General features: G+C 42.4%; 1 pseudogene; it reads right to left on the bottom strand.

Moving 5' to 3' along the window:
• Positions 1–7041: 7041 nt before the first annotated feature.
• On the bottom strand, positions 7042–7991 carry LOC127031847 (olfactory receptor 4N2-like; annotated as a pseudogene).
• Between the last annotated feature and the right edge of the window lie 10288 nt (positions 7992–18279).

Here is an 18279-nt window from a genome sequence, read left to right on the forward strand (position 1 = left end):
ACTTGAGACCATTACTCCTTGTTCTGTCATCAGATATCACTGAGAACAGTCTAGATCCATCCTCTTTGGAACCCCTTTTTCAGGTAGTTGAAAGCAGCTATCAAATCCCCCCTCATCCTTCTCTTCTGCAGACTAAACAATCCCAGTTCCCTCAGCCTCTCCTCGTAAGTCATAAGAAGTAATGTAAGAAAATACCCAGACTCCTCCACTGGGAAACTGACCTTTGAGGCCCTGGCATCTGTTACTATGGGGCAAAGGGGTGACCCTGGTGTCCAAAGAAGGGGAACATTGTTAGTATTAGAGGTTCAAAAGCCAAGCAGTGCTAGGTGCTGTACAAAAGAAGATAGTTCCTCTTGTGTCTCTCATGGGATCTTTATTGATGGCTGTCTAGAAGATTTGGACTCCTGAGTCTCATTAAAACTGATAGAACATGTAAATCCCCTGGACAGATTTTCAAATCTCAGCCCAAGCTCTATGGACTGTTGGGATTGCAGTTAGTGCATCTTGACCTCAGTTTCCCCATTTGTACAAATGGGGAAAACAATCCTTCCTTCCTCTATTTGAATTGTAAATTCTTCAGGGCAGGGTTGTCTTTCACTGTGCCTATGCAGTGCCTACCATGATGGAGACCCTAATCTCAGTTGAGGTCTATGCAGGATTGGGTATAATAGGTCCTCAGTCTTTGTTGAGGATTTTAGGTGGTTTTATAATTAGGGCCCTACCAAATTCACAGCCATGAAAAACACATCATGGACCATGAAATCTGGTCTTTTGTGTGCTTTTACCCTATACTATATACATAGTACCTTACGTATAGTATAGGGTAAATGCACACAAAAGACCAGATTTCACGGGAGAGACCAGCGTTTCTGAAATTGGTGGTCCTGACCCAAAAAAGAATTGCAGAGGGAGTCACTAAGAGTCTCTGCATTCAGAGCTGGGAAGCCAGAGAGCGGCAGCTGTTGGCCAGGTGCCCAGCTGTGAAGGCACTGCCCCGCCAGCAGCAACACAGAAGTAAGGATGGCAATGCCATACCATGCTATTCTTCCTTCTGCACTATTGCTGGCAGTGGCTCTGCCTTTAGAGCTGGGCTCCCAAGCAGCAGCAGCCGCTCTCCAACTGCCTAGCTCCGAAGGCAGTGCCGCCACCAGCAGCAGTGCAGAAATAAGGGTAGTGTTAGAAGAAAAAGGGGCAGATTGACCCAGAGGCAGATTTGAGTATGGGCTTCTTTATTGTGATACTTGTTCCCCTGGACCAAATTTTCCAATAAGCACTGAATTAGTTACAGCACACTTTTTTTGTTTAGGTTAGTACTGTGACAAAGTTCCTCCTCTGCCTTGGTGGGTCCTGCACTTATTGGCAAATTTGCTCACCTCAGAGATTCATGGCAACCCTGAGTTTGGCCACTTTTTTTAGTGGCTCAAACCTGCCATTCACTCAGCTAACCTCATCACTGGCCAGCTTGGGGAAACAGAAGGAGAACAATCCCCACGGTCTCTGCTGATCCACCTATGGGGTCAGGGGACAGGCCAGGGACCTTACCCTTTGGTGGGATCCACAGTCCAGGAAAACTCCTCCTGTATCCAATAGGGACTTGGGAGGATGGGGGAAACCCAGGCCTACCCTCTACACCAGGTTCCAGCCCAGGGCCCTGTGAATCACAGCTGTCTACAGTGTTTCTGGTAAGAGTTGTGTGACAGCTACAGCTCCCTAGGCTACTTCCTTATGGTCGACTCCCAACACCTTTATCCTCACCACAGGACCTTATTCCTGATGCCAGATACCATTTGTACTCCTCAGTCCTCCAGCAACACACCCTCTCACTCTCAGCTCCCTGCAAGCCCCTCACTGACTGAGCTGAGGTCGTTTTCAAACCAGATACCCTGATTAGCTCGTCTGTCTTATTTGATTCTAGCAGCTTCTTAACTGACTCAAGGTGTCTGAGGCCATGGCTACACTAGAGAGTTGCAGCACTGGTGAGGGGGTTACAGCGCTGCAACTTAGGATGTGGCCACACTTGCAAAGCACGGCCAGCGCTGCAACTCCCTGGTTGCAGCGCTGGCTGTACACTGTACACCTGGTCGTGCCACGGGTGTAGCGATTCCAGCGCTGATGATCCAGTGCTGGTCAGCAAGTGTGGACCCCACGAGCACTTTTATTGACCTCCGGGGTATAAGGAGGTATCCCAGAATTCCTGTCCACAACAAACCGGAAGAAAGGGGGAGCTTGGAGTTCAGCCAAACTGCTTATTTAAAAAAGAAACACAGCTCCTGTTTGCTGAGCAAGCGGAGGCAGGCAGGGGAATTACTTTGGAATGTTCACAGCTGTTTGTTTGAAGAGAGAAACAGCACGCTCACACGGCAGAAGGGGAGGGGGAAGTCCATGTTGAGCAGATGCTTATCTGGTCTGACAGCTATTTAGGAGTGCATAATTTGCATTTAGTGACTGAGAGAGGGGTGGGGGAAGGGGTCAGAACTTTTAAAATGATTGAAGGTAGGCACTGTGTGTCTTCCAGTCCTTAGAACTTGCAAGGCAGGGAGCTGAGGACAGTGTCAGCTCCAAAAATCCATTCTCTCTGTCTCCCCCAAGCTCCCTGTCACATTCCACCCCACCCCCCTCTTTTGAAAAGCACGTTGCAGCCACTTGAATGCTGGGATAGCTGCCCACAATGCACCACTCCCAACAGCGCTGCAAATGCTGCAAATGTGGCCACACTGCAGCGCTGGTAGCTGTCAGTATGGCTACACTGCAGCGCTGGCCCTACACAGCTGTACGAACACAGCTGTAACTACCAGCGCTGCAGAACTGTAAGTGTAGCCATGGCCTGAATTAGCCTGACTGCCTTAATTGGTTCCAGCAAGTTCCTGGTGCTCACCCACATCCCAGTTCTCAAAAGGATCACTCTTCTGTAGCTATCTGGCCCAACCCTGTCACAGTATGTACACGTCTACATCCAATACAACACCCCCAAGACCTTTATTAAGTAACAGAAACACCCACGGATTAGTGAACCCACCTCTATCTATTACTCATAGCATTACACATTACTTTTACCGTGAAGATATGTTTATTTTCAACGATTTATTGCCCTAAATCTTCATTATTAGCAGTTCTCATGGGAGGGAGGAAGGGGCCCTAAATTCTCAGGAGAGGGTGGGGGAAAGGGCCGTAAGCCAGGGCTGGTTTAAGTAGCTGGGAAAGGGAGAGAGGGGAAGATAATATTCCTTTTACCTTAATTGACACAAAGGGCATTTCTCCTGAAGCTTCTGCAGTTGCATCCTTATCAAACTTTGTAAGCAACAGAGAAAGGAAGAATCTGGCAATTTACATTTTAGAATCAGGGAAGAATGTGGCAATTTATATTTTAGACAAAGAAATACTGAAGAATTTGCAACTTATGTATTAGACACAAAAATATTGCCTACATATGCCTTTGTTGCCTAATATCATGTAATCACATTAGCTGCTTATTGTTATACTTAACCGTAAAATATCCCAATAGGTAACAGTACCACAACCCTCCCACAATAACCTTGTGACCCCCCCACAACTCCTTTTTGGGGCAGGATCCCTACAATCACAATGCTGTGAAATTTCAGATTTAAATAGCTGCAATTTTTAAAATACCATTACCGTTAAATTGACCAAAATGGACCATGGATTTGGTAGGGCCCTACCTATAATACAAATAATGGTTTCATTGGAGCTAGGATAGTTTACTCCAGCTGAGGATCTGGTCCTGTAACAATATTTTCCATTGGTAGGATATTCAAAGCCCTCTAAAGCAGACAGATGCCCCAATCTTATTAATATTACTGGGAGCTGGGTAGCCAAATCCCTAAATGACTTTGAAAATCTGTATCTGTAAACACAAGGGGGCAGAGCTAAGGTGATGAGTGCAACATTGTCCTGAAATGCGTCCATTATTGTGTAGCTTTTGTGTTTTCTAATGCATAATTGTGTCATGGATTTTCCTAGGTTTTCAAGTAGGAAGATTTCAGAAGGAAAAACACAAAAAGAAACAGCTTCAGTCTCCAGAATTTTGAAACTTTGATAGAAATTGGCACAAGAGGAAGAGTAAAGGTTACATTTTAAGGGATTATTTTTCATTATTTGCTTTAAAATAGGTTGATGTGCATAGTTCTTTTTAAACCTATCTCAGAACATACAGTGCTCATGCTGATTATCTAATGCATCAACTTTCTCCTACTCAAGCATATTGCCTGATACATATCTCCTTCTGAGTTTTAACATAATGAACACTAATAACACAAACCTCCTCACAATGTTTGGTCTAATAATACTTATGTGAATGAAAATGAGCATTGCACAGTCAGTACAAATAAATAGAAGAAAAAGAATCTGTGTTCTTTGTTAAACCTGGTGTAAACAATCGTTTTACCTGTAAGATACTCAAGAGATACTCCAGAGTTGCCCCAGAGATACTAACAAAACAGTACATTGTTATTCCATAGACAAACCTGAGTTAATCAACAGATACTACAGAACTATTACATTGCTATTATTCCATAGATACTACAGTATTACAACAAAGATACCACATAGATACGGTCAGCAGAATGTGACTTTTATTTTTGTAATTTGAATGGATAATATTGATATTTATTTTTAAGCATTTTTTCAATTTTTATTGATTTAAATTTTCACTATTGTGGAAAATTATGTCGGGGTCAAAAAAATTTTTAATGGCAGTAGACTGAGATTCAAAAATGTAAAGCTTTATAACTGTTAAAACACACATTGTCAACATCACATGTAAATATATACAAAGTAAATATCTTTAAATCAAACTCTAAAAACTGCTAAAGCAGCATTTTTTTTTACTTTGCCAAACTGTAAATTTCACTTATTATCGATGTAAATATTCTTTTTGTTAGTTTCTGTGTGTACAGTGAAATTTACCTTTACCAACATTTACAGATAAAAATCTATTCCTCCTATGTCTATGCATAGATAATAGAGATTTGCTGCAAAGTTATTCCACAGACTATATGGGTTTAGTAGATAAAATCTGCATAATTGTTATATAATTTCTTCATAGATACTACATACTTACAATAGAGTTACTCAATAGATATTACAGATTTAAAACACTATTATCCAACAGATTTTATAGGTATTATATAAAAAGTGAAGAGTTACTCCATAGATAAAACAGAGTTGCTCCATGTGCTGTACAATTACAATATATATTTCCCCATAGATATTACAGAGATACAACTAAGTTGCTCCAAAGATGCTGTGATGTTACGACTATATTGCTCCATATATAACAATGAATACTGCATGGATACTACAACATTACTACTTAGACACTAGAGTTGCTACAGACGTACTCCATATGCACTATAGAATTACTCCATAGATACTATAGTTATTAATTGTAATATATCACTTTTGAGATAGTGCAACCAGAACTGCACACCATGGATTTATACAGTGCCATTAAGGTATATTCTGTTTTATTATATATCCCCTACCTAATGGTTATTAACATTTTGTTAGCTTTTTAGACTTCCTCTGTATATTGAGCTGATGTTTGCACAGAACTATCTCTGGTGACTCCAAGATCGCTTTCTAGAGTGGTAATAGCTAATTTAGACACCATCATTTTGCATTTATTGCTGAGATTATGTTTTCCAATGTTCATTACTTTGCATTTATCAACACTGAATTTCATCTGCCATTTTGTTGCCCAGTCATCCAGTTTTGTGAGATCCCTTTGTGAAGCTTCACAAACTGCTTTAGACTTAACTATTCTGACTAATTTTGTATTGTCTGTTTGTATTGTCTGTCACTGTTTGTCCCTTTTTCCAGATCATTTAGGAATATATTGAACAACACTGGTCCCAAAACAGATGCCTGGGGGACACCACTATTTCTGTCTCTCCATTTTGAAAACTGACTATTTATTCTTACTCTTTGTTTCCTATCTTTTTAACCAGTTACTGATTCGTGACAGATTTTAATTACCAATCTGCTCACGACCACAGTTGACCAGGCTGTGTCCACAGGCTCTTTTGGGGAGGAGATGACGAGGCACACACCAAGGGTCTAAATTTTAAAGCTTTATTGATAAAACAATAAAATAACAGGACACTTGCTGGTACCATTCCCATGTCACTCAGGGGAAGAAAGAAAGTGTTAATGCCCCCAGGTCCTAACTCACTTTCATACTCACACATACATGGTTTAACGTCAGAAGAAGAGTGGGGGAAGGTGGACAGGAGTGCTGTCCTTGGCCCAGGCTGTCCAAGAATCTGTTGTGCTCTCCAAGTTGCCCCAGCTCTCAGGAAGGTTTTAAGTCCTGGGCTGCTTTGAAGTGTTTTCGTTCAGAGCCCTCTGTTCCTGGTGCTCTTTGTACCAGTCCAAACAGGCTTGCTATGGTTCCCTTTACCAAAACATCCTAGCTTCAGGGACGCCTGACTCGGTGCCCCCTCTCGTTGTTTCACCTGTGTTTTCAGACTGGCAGCCTTGGGCTTTGTTTTCCTCTCCTCTGGCCTTGCTGTCCTGCAGGTGCAGGTCAGTGTAGCTGGTTTCCCACAGCCTCTCAGGCAACTTTCAAGCCCCAGTCTTTCTCATCTGTCCGACAAGTCTCAGCTGTGAGCAGAGTCCTTGGGTGGAGGCCAGTATCTTATCTTCGGACTGAGCTTGCTAGCTGCTGGGTTGAGTTAACCCATTCTCTGCTCTCTTTCTCCTCCCCTTTCGGCCTTTCTTACCTACAAAGTAAACTTCCAATCTCCACGTACACACCTTTGACCTTCCCCAAAATGCTTTGCAATGCTTGCAGCAGAGTTAATCACATACAATGCTGATCTGCCTTTCCTAGAGGACTCCCTACGGGAAGGAGGGAATTGGGGTGTGACACCTCCCTCTCGTCCCATGATAGCTTACTTTGCTTAAGAGCTCTTGGTGAGGGACTTCGTCAAGGGCTTTCTGAAAATCTAAGTACACTATGTCCACTGGATTCCCCTTGCCACATGCTTGTTGACCCCTCAGTTTCTTCTTCTTCTTCTTCTTCTTCTTCTTCTTCTTCTTCCCTCTCCACAGCTCGTATCTGCCCAGCAGCCTCTTCATGGCACTGGTGATCTCCTTGTTTCTGAGTGTGTAGATGATGGGGTTCAGCAGGGGAAGACTACAGTGTGGAACACAGCCAACACTTTGTCCAGGGGGAAGCTGCGGAAGGGCCGGCAGTAGATGTAGGTGGCTGGGCTGAACATGATAATGATGATTATGATGTGGGTGATGCAGGTGGAGGCTGCTTTGCTCATCCCCTTTGAGGAGCCACCTGCCCTCAGCCGGACCAGCAGGGCCCCATAGGAGATGAGCAAGAGGATGAAGCACAGCAAAGTGACCAGGCCACTGTTGAAGAACATGAAGAACTCCAGCACATACACATCGGTGCAGGCCAGCTTGATCACCTGGGTGATGTCACAAAAGAAACTGTCCAGCTCATTGATGCCACAGAAGGGGAGCTGAACAATGGGGATGACCTGGATAAATGAAGTACATGAACCCCATGGCCCAGGCAGCCCCTACCAGGGCCCAGCAGACCCCTCTGCTCACCACAGTGGTGTAGCGCAGAGGCTGACAGATGGCCACATACCTATCAAAGGCCATGCCCATGAGCATGTTGATTTCAGCCCCTCCTAGGAGGTGGAGAAAGAAGAGCTGGGCCAGGCATCCCCCGTAGGAGATAGTCTTGTGGTGGAACAAGAAGTGGCTTAGTACCTTCAGGGGGATGACAAAGCAGTAGCAGATGTCCAGGAAGGCCAGGCTGGCCAGGAAGAAACACATGGGGGAGACAAATGGGGGCCACCCCAGATGCTGAGGATGATGAGGATGTTGGCTGGGAGGATGATGATGTAGAAAAGCAAGAAGAAGACAAAGAGGAAAAGCTGGACCTCCTGGGTCTGGGATAGTCCCAGCAGCAGGAACTCTGTCACCTCTGTGTGGCTCCCATGCTCCATTCCATCAGCATGAGATCCTGAAATAGAAAACAGGGTGAATGTTATTGTAAAATTTAGTGTGCACATTATGGTAGTGGTGAGGTGCAACTTATATCATGGCCCCCATTGTACCAGCTGCTGCGAAGATCCCAACTGAGATAAGAGCCCCCATCATACCAAGTGCTTCACAGACACTCAGCGAGAGGCAGTCGCTGGCCAAGATGTAAGATACAAGGCTATGACTATGGCTGATTAGAAATTTTTCCATCAAAATGTTTAGATGGTAATGAAGTGAACATTTTTGTGAGAAGTACCAGCTTCCCTTGTAATTAAAAAAATGTTTTTTTCCTTGGAAAAACTCAAACCTTTCACTTTGAAATTTTGGGGATTTTCAATGCAAAGTCAAAAATTCCACCCCCCCCCTCAACAATTTTGACCCAAAAGACCTTTTCTTTTCATTTTAATCTTTGGGGATTTTTTGGCAGGGGAATGATAGTGGCATGTGTGTGTATGCATGTCACCAAAAGAATTTGGATGGGGTTTAGTGAGGACACGTTAGTCAGATAATCAAATAAAGGAAATGACAGAGCCATAGAAGCAGAGAGATAAGGGGGACAGGGCACATTGGGAAACAGGAGCAGGTAAAGGAGAAGCATGTGGGAATTGTTACTGTGAGTGGTAAAGTCTTGATATTCCTTCCTTCCTTTTTTTATTCACTTATTCTTTTATCTCATCCCCATTTATGTATGTATTCCTCCAATTTCTTATGCATGCATTTGCTTAGTTGTCCCTTCATTTACAAATTAATTGAAATTATTAATGTAATTTAATCAACAAAATGGGGGCACTGATTAACACATTCATTTCTTCATTTATTTTAATGTTCATTCATTGTTTGTTATTCGTGTATTTGTTCAATACACCATTTATGTTTTTATTGTATTCTTCCACTATTTGTTCATTCATTCATGTCTTCATTCTTTTCTTTATGCGTTATACATGCATTTATTATTTCCTTCCATTGTTTAGTCATTTATTTATACATTAATTTAATCATCTATCCACTTTCTTATTTATTTATACATTCTATTCTTAATTTAAACATTAATTTATTTAAACATTAATTTATTCATTAGTTTAGTCATTCATTCAGTCTTTTATTCTTTCACTTAGTTATACATTCGATTAACATATTATATATACATTATATGTATATATTCCTTCATGTATTCGTATTCATTTATTTATTTCATGCATTACTGTATTTTTTAAAAAAATTACTTATATTTTCAATGACTAATCAATTTAATCATGTATCAGTCCCTTCATTAATTTATTTATGCATTCCCCCTCGACTTATTTATTTACTTATATATCAATCCAGTCATGGATTCTGTCTTTCCTCTAATTCTTCATTTATGTGTACATTCTGTTATTCATTTATTTATTTACATAATCATATATTTATTCCTTTATTTATTTATCTGAACATTCACTGATTGCTTCATTGATTTATTTATACAAGTATTTATCACTTAATTATTAATTATCTTTACCCAATCCCTTCATGTTCATGTGTAGACATTTATTAATTCATTATAACAAATACTTGCTCTTTTATTTACTAATTAATGTATGAATTTATTTACATTTTAATTATTTATTTCTACTTTCCTTCCTTCCTTCCTTCCTTTCTTCTTCACTTATTAAGTCTTAGGTCCTGGTTGTGCAGACATCCTACAACCTCCTGTCAATCACTGGGATGACTCAGCAACATAAAGTTCAGCACACACTTTGCAGCAGTGTGTGTGTGTGTGTGTGTGTGTGTGTGAGTGTGACTTAGTTCCTACTCTACCCATTTAGTAACGAAGATAATCCTGTATTTATCCTTCCTTTTATTCATTCATTCCCCAGTTATTCATTCTCCTGCATTAATAGTCTTAATAAATACGCACCATGGCCAAGCGTGAACAGTGACATTAGAAATGCTCCTACATCTTCCCACTGTATTCCCTGAAAATCCCAAACTCTGATCTCTTCGGGAATGTCTGGGATAGCCAGGGGCTGCAGGTTGGGATTGATGGGTATTGGCAGAGCTGTATGTGTGGAAAATCCAAGGCTGGGTTAACAGGGATTGAGGGGCTCTGGCAAAGCTGGAGAGGGGGAAACCCAGGACTGGAAAGAAAGAACGAAAGAATGAAAGAAAGAACTCACCCTGCACTGCCTTAGCCCTCAGTCAGGTTCCATCTCTGTCCTCTCCAGCCCTCCCTCCGGCTGCCCCTGGCTATATCCCCTCTGTCTGGGAGGGTGCTGGCACCGGGGGTGGGAGGACAGAGCTCTGGGGCCCTGGGGAGCATAGTTGCTGATCTGCACCACAGGGCTTGTTAGTGAATCAGGGCTGATCCTGGAACCCCCAAGGTAGGAAAGATGGATAGAAGGGGGAGTCTTGACTTCCAGCATCGCTGCCCCATCCTGCTCTAACCACGAGACATCACTCCTCTTCCAGAGATGGGTACAGAAGCCAGGAGTTCTGATGCACAATCCCTCTGTTCTAATCGCTGGATGACACCTCACTCCCAGAGCCAGAGCAAGAACCGAGGAGGCCTGACTCCCAGCCCCATCTCCCATCACTCAACGACTACTTTGTGGGGCTGTCACATTTCATCACCAGTTTTCCTGTATTAAGAAGCACAACTCAGTGTAGTGTACCAATGAAAATGATGACATACATATATATGTATTAATATTAGTACCGCATTGCTTACTGTCTTACTGATCTCCTGTTTACTGATCATTCTTTTTTCACGTTCTTCACTACTATTAATAATGTAATCATTCTTCATAATGGTTCTGCCTCTCACAACTTTTAATTATTCAGCTGGTTTATTAGCAGAACCATTTGTTTTACATTATCTTAAAATTAACATAATCATTAAGGTTATAATTTATATCGTTAATCACACTATACAAGCAATTGTTCTCTTTTCAGGTGTTACTTTTTCTATTCATCTCCACTCTTACTGTTCTATTAAGGATATACTGCATCTTATTAAGATTAATAGACCAGTAAGTGTGGAGATTGCCTTGTGAACAGGTCCCTTCTCCTTCATCATCTCAGCAACTGCCTCTCCATCCAGACACGATTATAGAGACCATGTCCCTTGCCAGTTCAAGTTCACACAATATCCCAACATAATCTACAGCAACGACGTATATGGCAGCGTGATATCAAAAAGCCTTCAGGGCTAGGTTAAAGATTATACACTATAAATCAGTATCTAGGGTCTCAGCTGCAGGAGTCATGGCATTACAGTAGAATCTCAGCTTCTATTTTCTAAACTATAGCAATTTCCTAGTCTTTGTGGTTGAGAATGGAAACTGGAAAATGTTACCCGAGACTAAGACAAAAGCCAAGCATAACCAGTAGAGCAACATCCCTCTGAGTCTTGCATGAGCCAATCACTCATGGAGAGAAGGGAGGTGTTCTGTGTTAACCAATACAACACCTGCCTGAGTCTGCAGAGAGCCTGAACCAGTCACAAAGATAGCTTCATAAGGTTGAGGCACAGGATGCTGCTCCAAGATTTCTCTTGCCATCAGTAGACAGATGAGGCAATTCTGGGTGATACAACTCATTTTTTTATAGATCTGTCTCTCCTAATGCAAATGGAGCAGTTCTTAGAGGGTGCTCCTGGAGAAACAGAAAGATACATACTAGATGGGAAGCCTAACACTGTAATCAAGGTGGAGAGAAATCAGAACCAAATGAGTGGAGGTGGTGGAGAAAAATAAAGCTAGTAGCAGTTGGAGCAAATAGCAGAAAGGGCAACCTAATACAACACCCTACAACCAGGGGCAGCCCAAGGCCCCACCTACACCACAAGAAAACCTCAGACACCTTATCATCCCACCACACCATTCTCCAGCAACTCACCTTGCCCCAGTGACCAGTCAGTTGGGCGATGTTTTAAATGTAATGAGCTGGGGCACGTGAAGGCAATCTTCCATAAGAACCTCAACAGATTGCAGTTCATGGCACTGGAATCACATCAAAGGTCCTCAGGCCTTGATTCCTCCCAGCTACCATCAGAAAGAAGGGAAACTGTGAGGGTGGGTGGGCAGAGGATATTGGAATACAGGTGCCAGCTATCCATCAATCCTTAGTGGACCCCAAATTCATCAACCCAGGAGTCCAAGTGATGATTAAACCCTTTAAGTCAAACTCTTTAAACTTGTCTATAGCCAAGTTCCTGTCCAGTGCATTATCCCATTCCCATTCCCATGCCCATGCTGCTGGGGGAAGACTTGGCCAGCCATGTGAAGCTAGCCAAGAGGGTGGGAATGGTCACCTGCAGCCAGGCTAAGCAAGCCTCCACACCTATCCCTGTTCCTGAGCCTTCTAGAAGGGCCCCATCTGTGTTACCAGAGACCCAGACTCATGTGGTGGAACTGGATCTCATGCCAATGACTGCAAATCAGTAGCGGATCCAGTCCCAGAGACCCAAACAAAGCCAGCCCTAGAACCAGAACTGATGGAGCAACCAGCACCAGAACCATTGCCAACACTGAATCCAGCACTTGCAATCCCATCTGCAACTCCAGAAGCAGTAACTCTAAGCAACATCAGGGCTAAAAGTGTGTGCCAGGCATTAACACACAATTTTGCCAGGGTAGGATGGCCCTCCGACATCCTTAGAGATTCGGAAATTAATTTCTTGGCAGGGACCACGAAAAACCTTTGAGAAGCTCATGGGGTAAACCACATGGTTTCCACCCCTTACCACCATCAAACAAATGTCCTGGTGGAGAAGTTTAATGAAACTTTGGGGACCATGATATGTAAAGTCATATGTGAGCACTCCAATGATTGGGACCTAGTGTTACAGCAGTTGCTCTTTTCCTACAGGGCTATACCACATCCTAGTCTGGATTTTTCACCATTTGAGCTTGTGTATGTCCGTGAGGTTAAGGGGCCATTACAGTTGGTGAAGCAGCAATGGGAGCTGTTTACACCTTCTCCAGGAACTAACATTCTGGACTTTGTAAACAACCTACTAAACACCCTCCAAGACTCTTTAGCCTTGCTAAAGAAAACCTAAAAGATACTAAAAAAGAACAAAAGTCCTGATATGATAAACATGCCAGAGAGCGTTCCTTTAAAGTAGGGGATCAGATTATGATCTTGAAGGAGCTTGAGGACCATAAGATGGAAGCATCATGAGAAGGGCCATTTATGGTCCAAGAGCATCTAGGAGCTGTTAACTATCTCATAGTGTCCCCCACCTCAAACCTAAAGCCCAAAGTGTACCATGTTAATTCTCTAAATCCCTTTTATTCCAGAGAATTCAAGATTTTTCAGTTTACAGCCTAGGATGGAGATGACGCTGAGTAGCCTGAAGGTGTCTACTTTGAAAGATAAGTGATGGTGGCATGGAAGAGGTGGATATCTCCATGACCCTAGGACATACGAAGAGACAGCATATCAAGGAGCTGTGCACTAGCTTCACAGTAATGTTCTCAGCCACCACTGGATGGACTGTACGGGCATACCACTCCATTGACACAGGCAATGCTGTCACAGTGTAATTCGCCCCTCTGAGCATGCATGGGCATCTCCAGTGCTTCTTGTTCCCAAATCAGATGGAGAAATATGCTTTTGCGTTGACTTCCTTAAGCTAAATGCTGTAACTCACCCAGACAACTATCCAATGTTAAGCACAGATGAGCTATTGGAGAAACTGGGACATGCACAGTTCATCTCTACCTTAGACTTAACCAAAGGGTACTGACAAGTACCACTAGATTAATCTGCCAAGGAAATGTCAGAGTTTATCATCATAAGGACCTGTATGAATTTAATGTGCTCCCTTTCAAGCTGTGAAATGCACCCACCACCTACCAGAAACTTGTAGATAGTCTCCTTGCGGAATTGGGAGAATCTGCAGTGGCCTACCTTGATGATGTGGCCATATTTTTGGATTCATGTGCAGAACACCTGGAGCATCTACAAAAAGTCTTTGAGTGCATAAGGGAGGCAAGAATAACTATTAAGGCTAAAAAATGTCAAAAGTCCTTTAACCAGCTTAAAACAACACTCATATCTGACCCTGTCTGGGGCTAAGGACCCCAGACTTTGACAAACCTTTCCTAGTAACAACAGATGCATCCAAGGGTGTTGTGGGATCAGTTTTAATGCAGGAAGGCCTGGATCAAGAATTCCTACTTGTCGTGTTTCTCAGCAAAAAACAGTCTGAGACGGAAAGTCAATGGTCAGTCACAGAAAAGGAATGTTACACCATTGTGTATGCTCTGGAGAAACTACGCCCATATGACTGGGGACAGTGTTTCCACCTGCAGACTGACCATGCTGCACTAAAGTGGCTTCATACTGTCAAGGAAAAAAAACCCCAAAACTTCTTCAGTGGAGTTTAGCTCTCTAAAATTTTGATTTTGAAATACAACACATTTCGGGAGCTTCTAACAAAGTGGCTAATGCACTCTCCCATGAGAGTTTCTTAGAATCAATTGGTTTAAATTTTCCTTAAAATGTGGAAAATATTGTTACTTTTTATATAATCAGTAGTATGTCTAGAGGTGCATGTGTCTTATTAACTCTGTTTTCTTCTAGAGCTCCAGGAAGAAATCACAGCCAGTGTGGAACAGGCTGTCCAGCACCGTCTGTGATTTGGGGTGTGTGTCATAAATATAGAGAGAAGGGTAGCATAAAATCCCTCCTTAGCAGCTGTACTAAATCACTTTACCTGTAAGACGTTAATCAGTTCAAATAAACTAGTTGGCACCTGACCAGAAGGGCCAATGAGGAAAGAAGATACTTTCAAATCTGGGGGAGAAGGTTTTGTTTGTGCTCTCTCTTTGTTGTTCCCTCTCCAGATGGAGGGAGAGACCAAGCAAGAAACTGATTGTGTGTTTTAAATATTTTTATTCATCCTGTAAAGTTACTTTCCACCCTGATTTTGCAGGGGTGCTTCCTTTACATTTATTACTAAATAAAGTTCTTCTTTTAAGAACCTGATTGATTTTCAGTGTCCTGAAGACAAAGGGTCTGGTCTGTGCCCACATTGCTAACCAATTGCTTGGCATATTATTTTCAAACCTCTCCAGGAAAAAGGGTGAAGTGCTTTGGGGGGATATTTTGGGGGAATAGGGGATTCCAAGTGACCCTTCCCTGAATTTTTGTGTAAATCACTTGGTGATGGCAGTAATACCATCCAAGGACAAGGAAAGAAATGTGTGCCTTGGGGAAGTTTTTAACCTAAGTTGGTAGAATAGTAGCTTAGGGGCTCTTTCACGTGGGTCCCCACATCTATACCCCAGAGTTCAGAGTGGAGGGGAACCCTGACAGAGGCTCAGAAATATTGGAACAAGCATGAAACTAGACATAATGGAACAGATACTCAGGTCACGTGAATTGGATAGCTCCATAGCACTATCGAATTTACACCATCTGGGGATCTGGCCTCATTGACTCTAACTGTACCAAGGCAGATCTACACAAGTTGGGGATTTGGATTTGACCCCTGTGATAAATGAAGGGCGGGGGAGCTCCCTTTTATGAACCCAGCCAACCAGTTAGCTATAAAATCCCTCTTAGTAGCTGTTCTCTACGTGCTTTACCTGTAAAGGGTTAAAAGTCTCACTGTGATGCATAGATAAAAGGAAGTGAGTTGGCACCTAGCCAAAAGAGCCAATGGGATGGCTAGAACTTTTTAAAATTGAAATAAGACTCCCCTTTTGTCTGTCTGTTGTTGTTCTCAGGGAGAGGCAGACATGGCTGCAACTATGCTATAAGAAACTTGGGGCCAAGTATGAAAAATCATTGGTATCATACCTATAAACCACTCATTTGAAACTCCCAGATATGTAAGTTGACCAGGAAATGTCTAGGAAGACGTGATCAGGTTTATCTCCTTTTATTTCTTTATGGCTTGTGGACTCCGCTGTGCTAACCCCAAATGCTTTTGTTTTGCTTGTAACATTAAAGCTGGATCTCAAGAAAGTTATTCTTGATGCTTAAGCCTTTTTTTTTTAAATCTAGGAATAGCCTGAGTTTCCAGATGTATTTTCTTTCTTTTTTGTTTTTAATAACATTTACCTTTTTTAAGAACAGGATTGGATTTTTGTGTCCTAAAATATTTGTGCACATGTTGTTTAATTAGCTGGTGGCAACAGTTGATTTCCTTTGTTTTTTCTTTCTCAGTTCTTCCTCGGAGTGGGGATGAAAGGGCTTGAGGGTACCCCACAGGAAGGAATTCCCAAGTAAGCCTTCCTGGGTTCTCAAAGGAGTTTTGCACTTGGGTGGTGGCAGCATCTACACATCCAAGGTCAAAGAGAAGCTGTAACCTTGGGAGTTTAGTACAAGCCTGGAGTGGCCAGTATTAATTTTTAGGATCCTTGTGGGCTCCACCTTCTGCACTCAAAGTGCCAAAGGGGGAATCAGCATTGACAACCCCATTGACTCCAATGGAGCTACAACTGATTTGCACCAGATGGGCATCTGATCCTTCATATGTGTTCAGTTTCTCTGACATATCTACAACTAGTATGAATTAAACAGCTGGAAGACATCATGTGGCATCACACCTGCAGCCTCATGAGCCTTTTATTTTATTGTTATCTGCAGGAAGAAAACATATAATAGCTGAGAAAGAAAAAGAAAGAAAGAAAGAAAGAAAGAAAGAAAGAAAGAAAGTTGGTCCATTCATCCCAGTAGAAGTTGAAAATCAGATACAGAAAATCTTAGCAACACTGAATTCCTCCAAAGTTCTGTCCCCTGTGGGAATGAATGTCTCTGTAGACATTAAAAGTTACACTCTTGCAATCAACCCCATTGGGCAAATTGATAAGTTTGGAACTTTTGTCTCATCTTCAGTTCAGATTCAGAGGCAAAGAATATGGATTAGAAACTGTGTAATGGACCAGATCCCCAGCTGGTGTAAATCAGACATAGCTCCATTGGAGTTAATGAGGCCAGTTGTCCAGCGGGTCAAAACTGACATAGCTCCAAGGCAGTCTTGGGGTCAGATCCTCAGCTAATGTAAATCAGAGTAGCACCAATGAAATCAAAGGGGCAAATATCCACATGGAGAAAACAGCCCTAACTACTCGGAACTCAATGGAACTGTATGAATTTATACCAGTTTAGGAGGTTGCACCGAGATTTTAGTGTTTGTCTCTGGGTACCTCTTAGTGACCAACATCAAACAGCTAGGGCAGCCTGAGCTGTGGGTTCCTCTGGTGGCTGCATCCCAAGAGCTGCTGATGTAACACAGGGGAAAAATATCTCTGCTCTCTCAGAGTTGATTATGTGGCGTTAATGAAGAAACCAGCTCTGGTGGCACTGGATTTCATGTCTGTGCTACAAATATATAGTTCATTCTGCAGTTTCCTTTACACATAGTTTGGGTCTCAGTCCTGCCTTGTTTTTAGCCACAGATCCATCCATAGTTGCTGCCATTGTGTGCAAGCAATGGCAGATGCTATTTCCACACTGTAGGATTAGGGTCAGCTAGGGCAGGTGTCAGGGTGATATGCTCCAGAGTTGAGATCAGAGCTGGGCTCACAGCCCTGGAGATGGAATTCAGCTATTTAGCCCCAGGGCAGATATATCCTGGGCTGTGACCCTGTCTTGAAGCCTGCAGAAGCCAGGATACATTTCAGAGCTGGGAGGGGCTTTCTGCCCCAATCCTATTTAGTTCTTCACCTCTCACCAAGCCTGCCTGAAGAAGGAAGCAGGGAGGGTCTATCTCTGGAGTGGATCCCTGCCTGCAAGGAACTGCATAGAGACCCAGCAACTCAGGAAATATGATGAAGAGGCAGGGAAATGGATGTTGGATAATACAGAGATGGGGGCATTATTGACAGATCTATAGATAGACAATTATGGAAGAATCCTGGCAGTGGACTGTCAAATGCACCACAGACTGGGAAACATTCCACAAAGAGCAGCTTTGTAAGTTTGCTATTTCAGTTAAATATTTGTGGGTATTATTATATTGCAGAAATTTAATTCTAAAACTACGAATTACAATTGAAACTCTTGAAGTCTTTTACTATCATTTAATCAAACATTTCGAGCTCCTCCTCTTTTTTCTGACAGGTTGCAGAGTAGCAGCTGTTTTAGTCTGTATCCGCAAAAAGAACAGGAGTACTTGTGGCACCTTAGAGACTAACTATGCTCAAATAAATTTGTTAGTCTCAAAGGTGCCACAAGTACTCTTGTTCTTTTTTTTCTGCAGCAGAAAAAAAATCAGTTTTTTAGAAATTGTGAAACCAAACATTTTTTGTTTTT

The sequence above is a fragment of the Gopherus flavomarginatus genome, chromosome 11 (genome assembly GCF_025201925.1).
Source record: "Gopherus flavomarginatus isolate rGopFla2 chromosome 11, rGopFla2.mat.asm, whole genome shotgun sequence".
Taxonomy (NCBI): domain Eukaryota; kingdom Metazoa; phylum Chordata; order Testudines; family Testudinidae; genus Gopherus; species Gopherus flavomarginatus.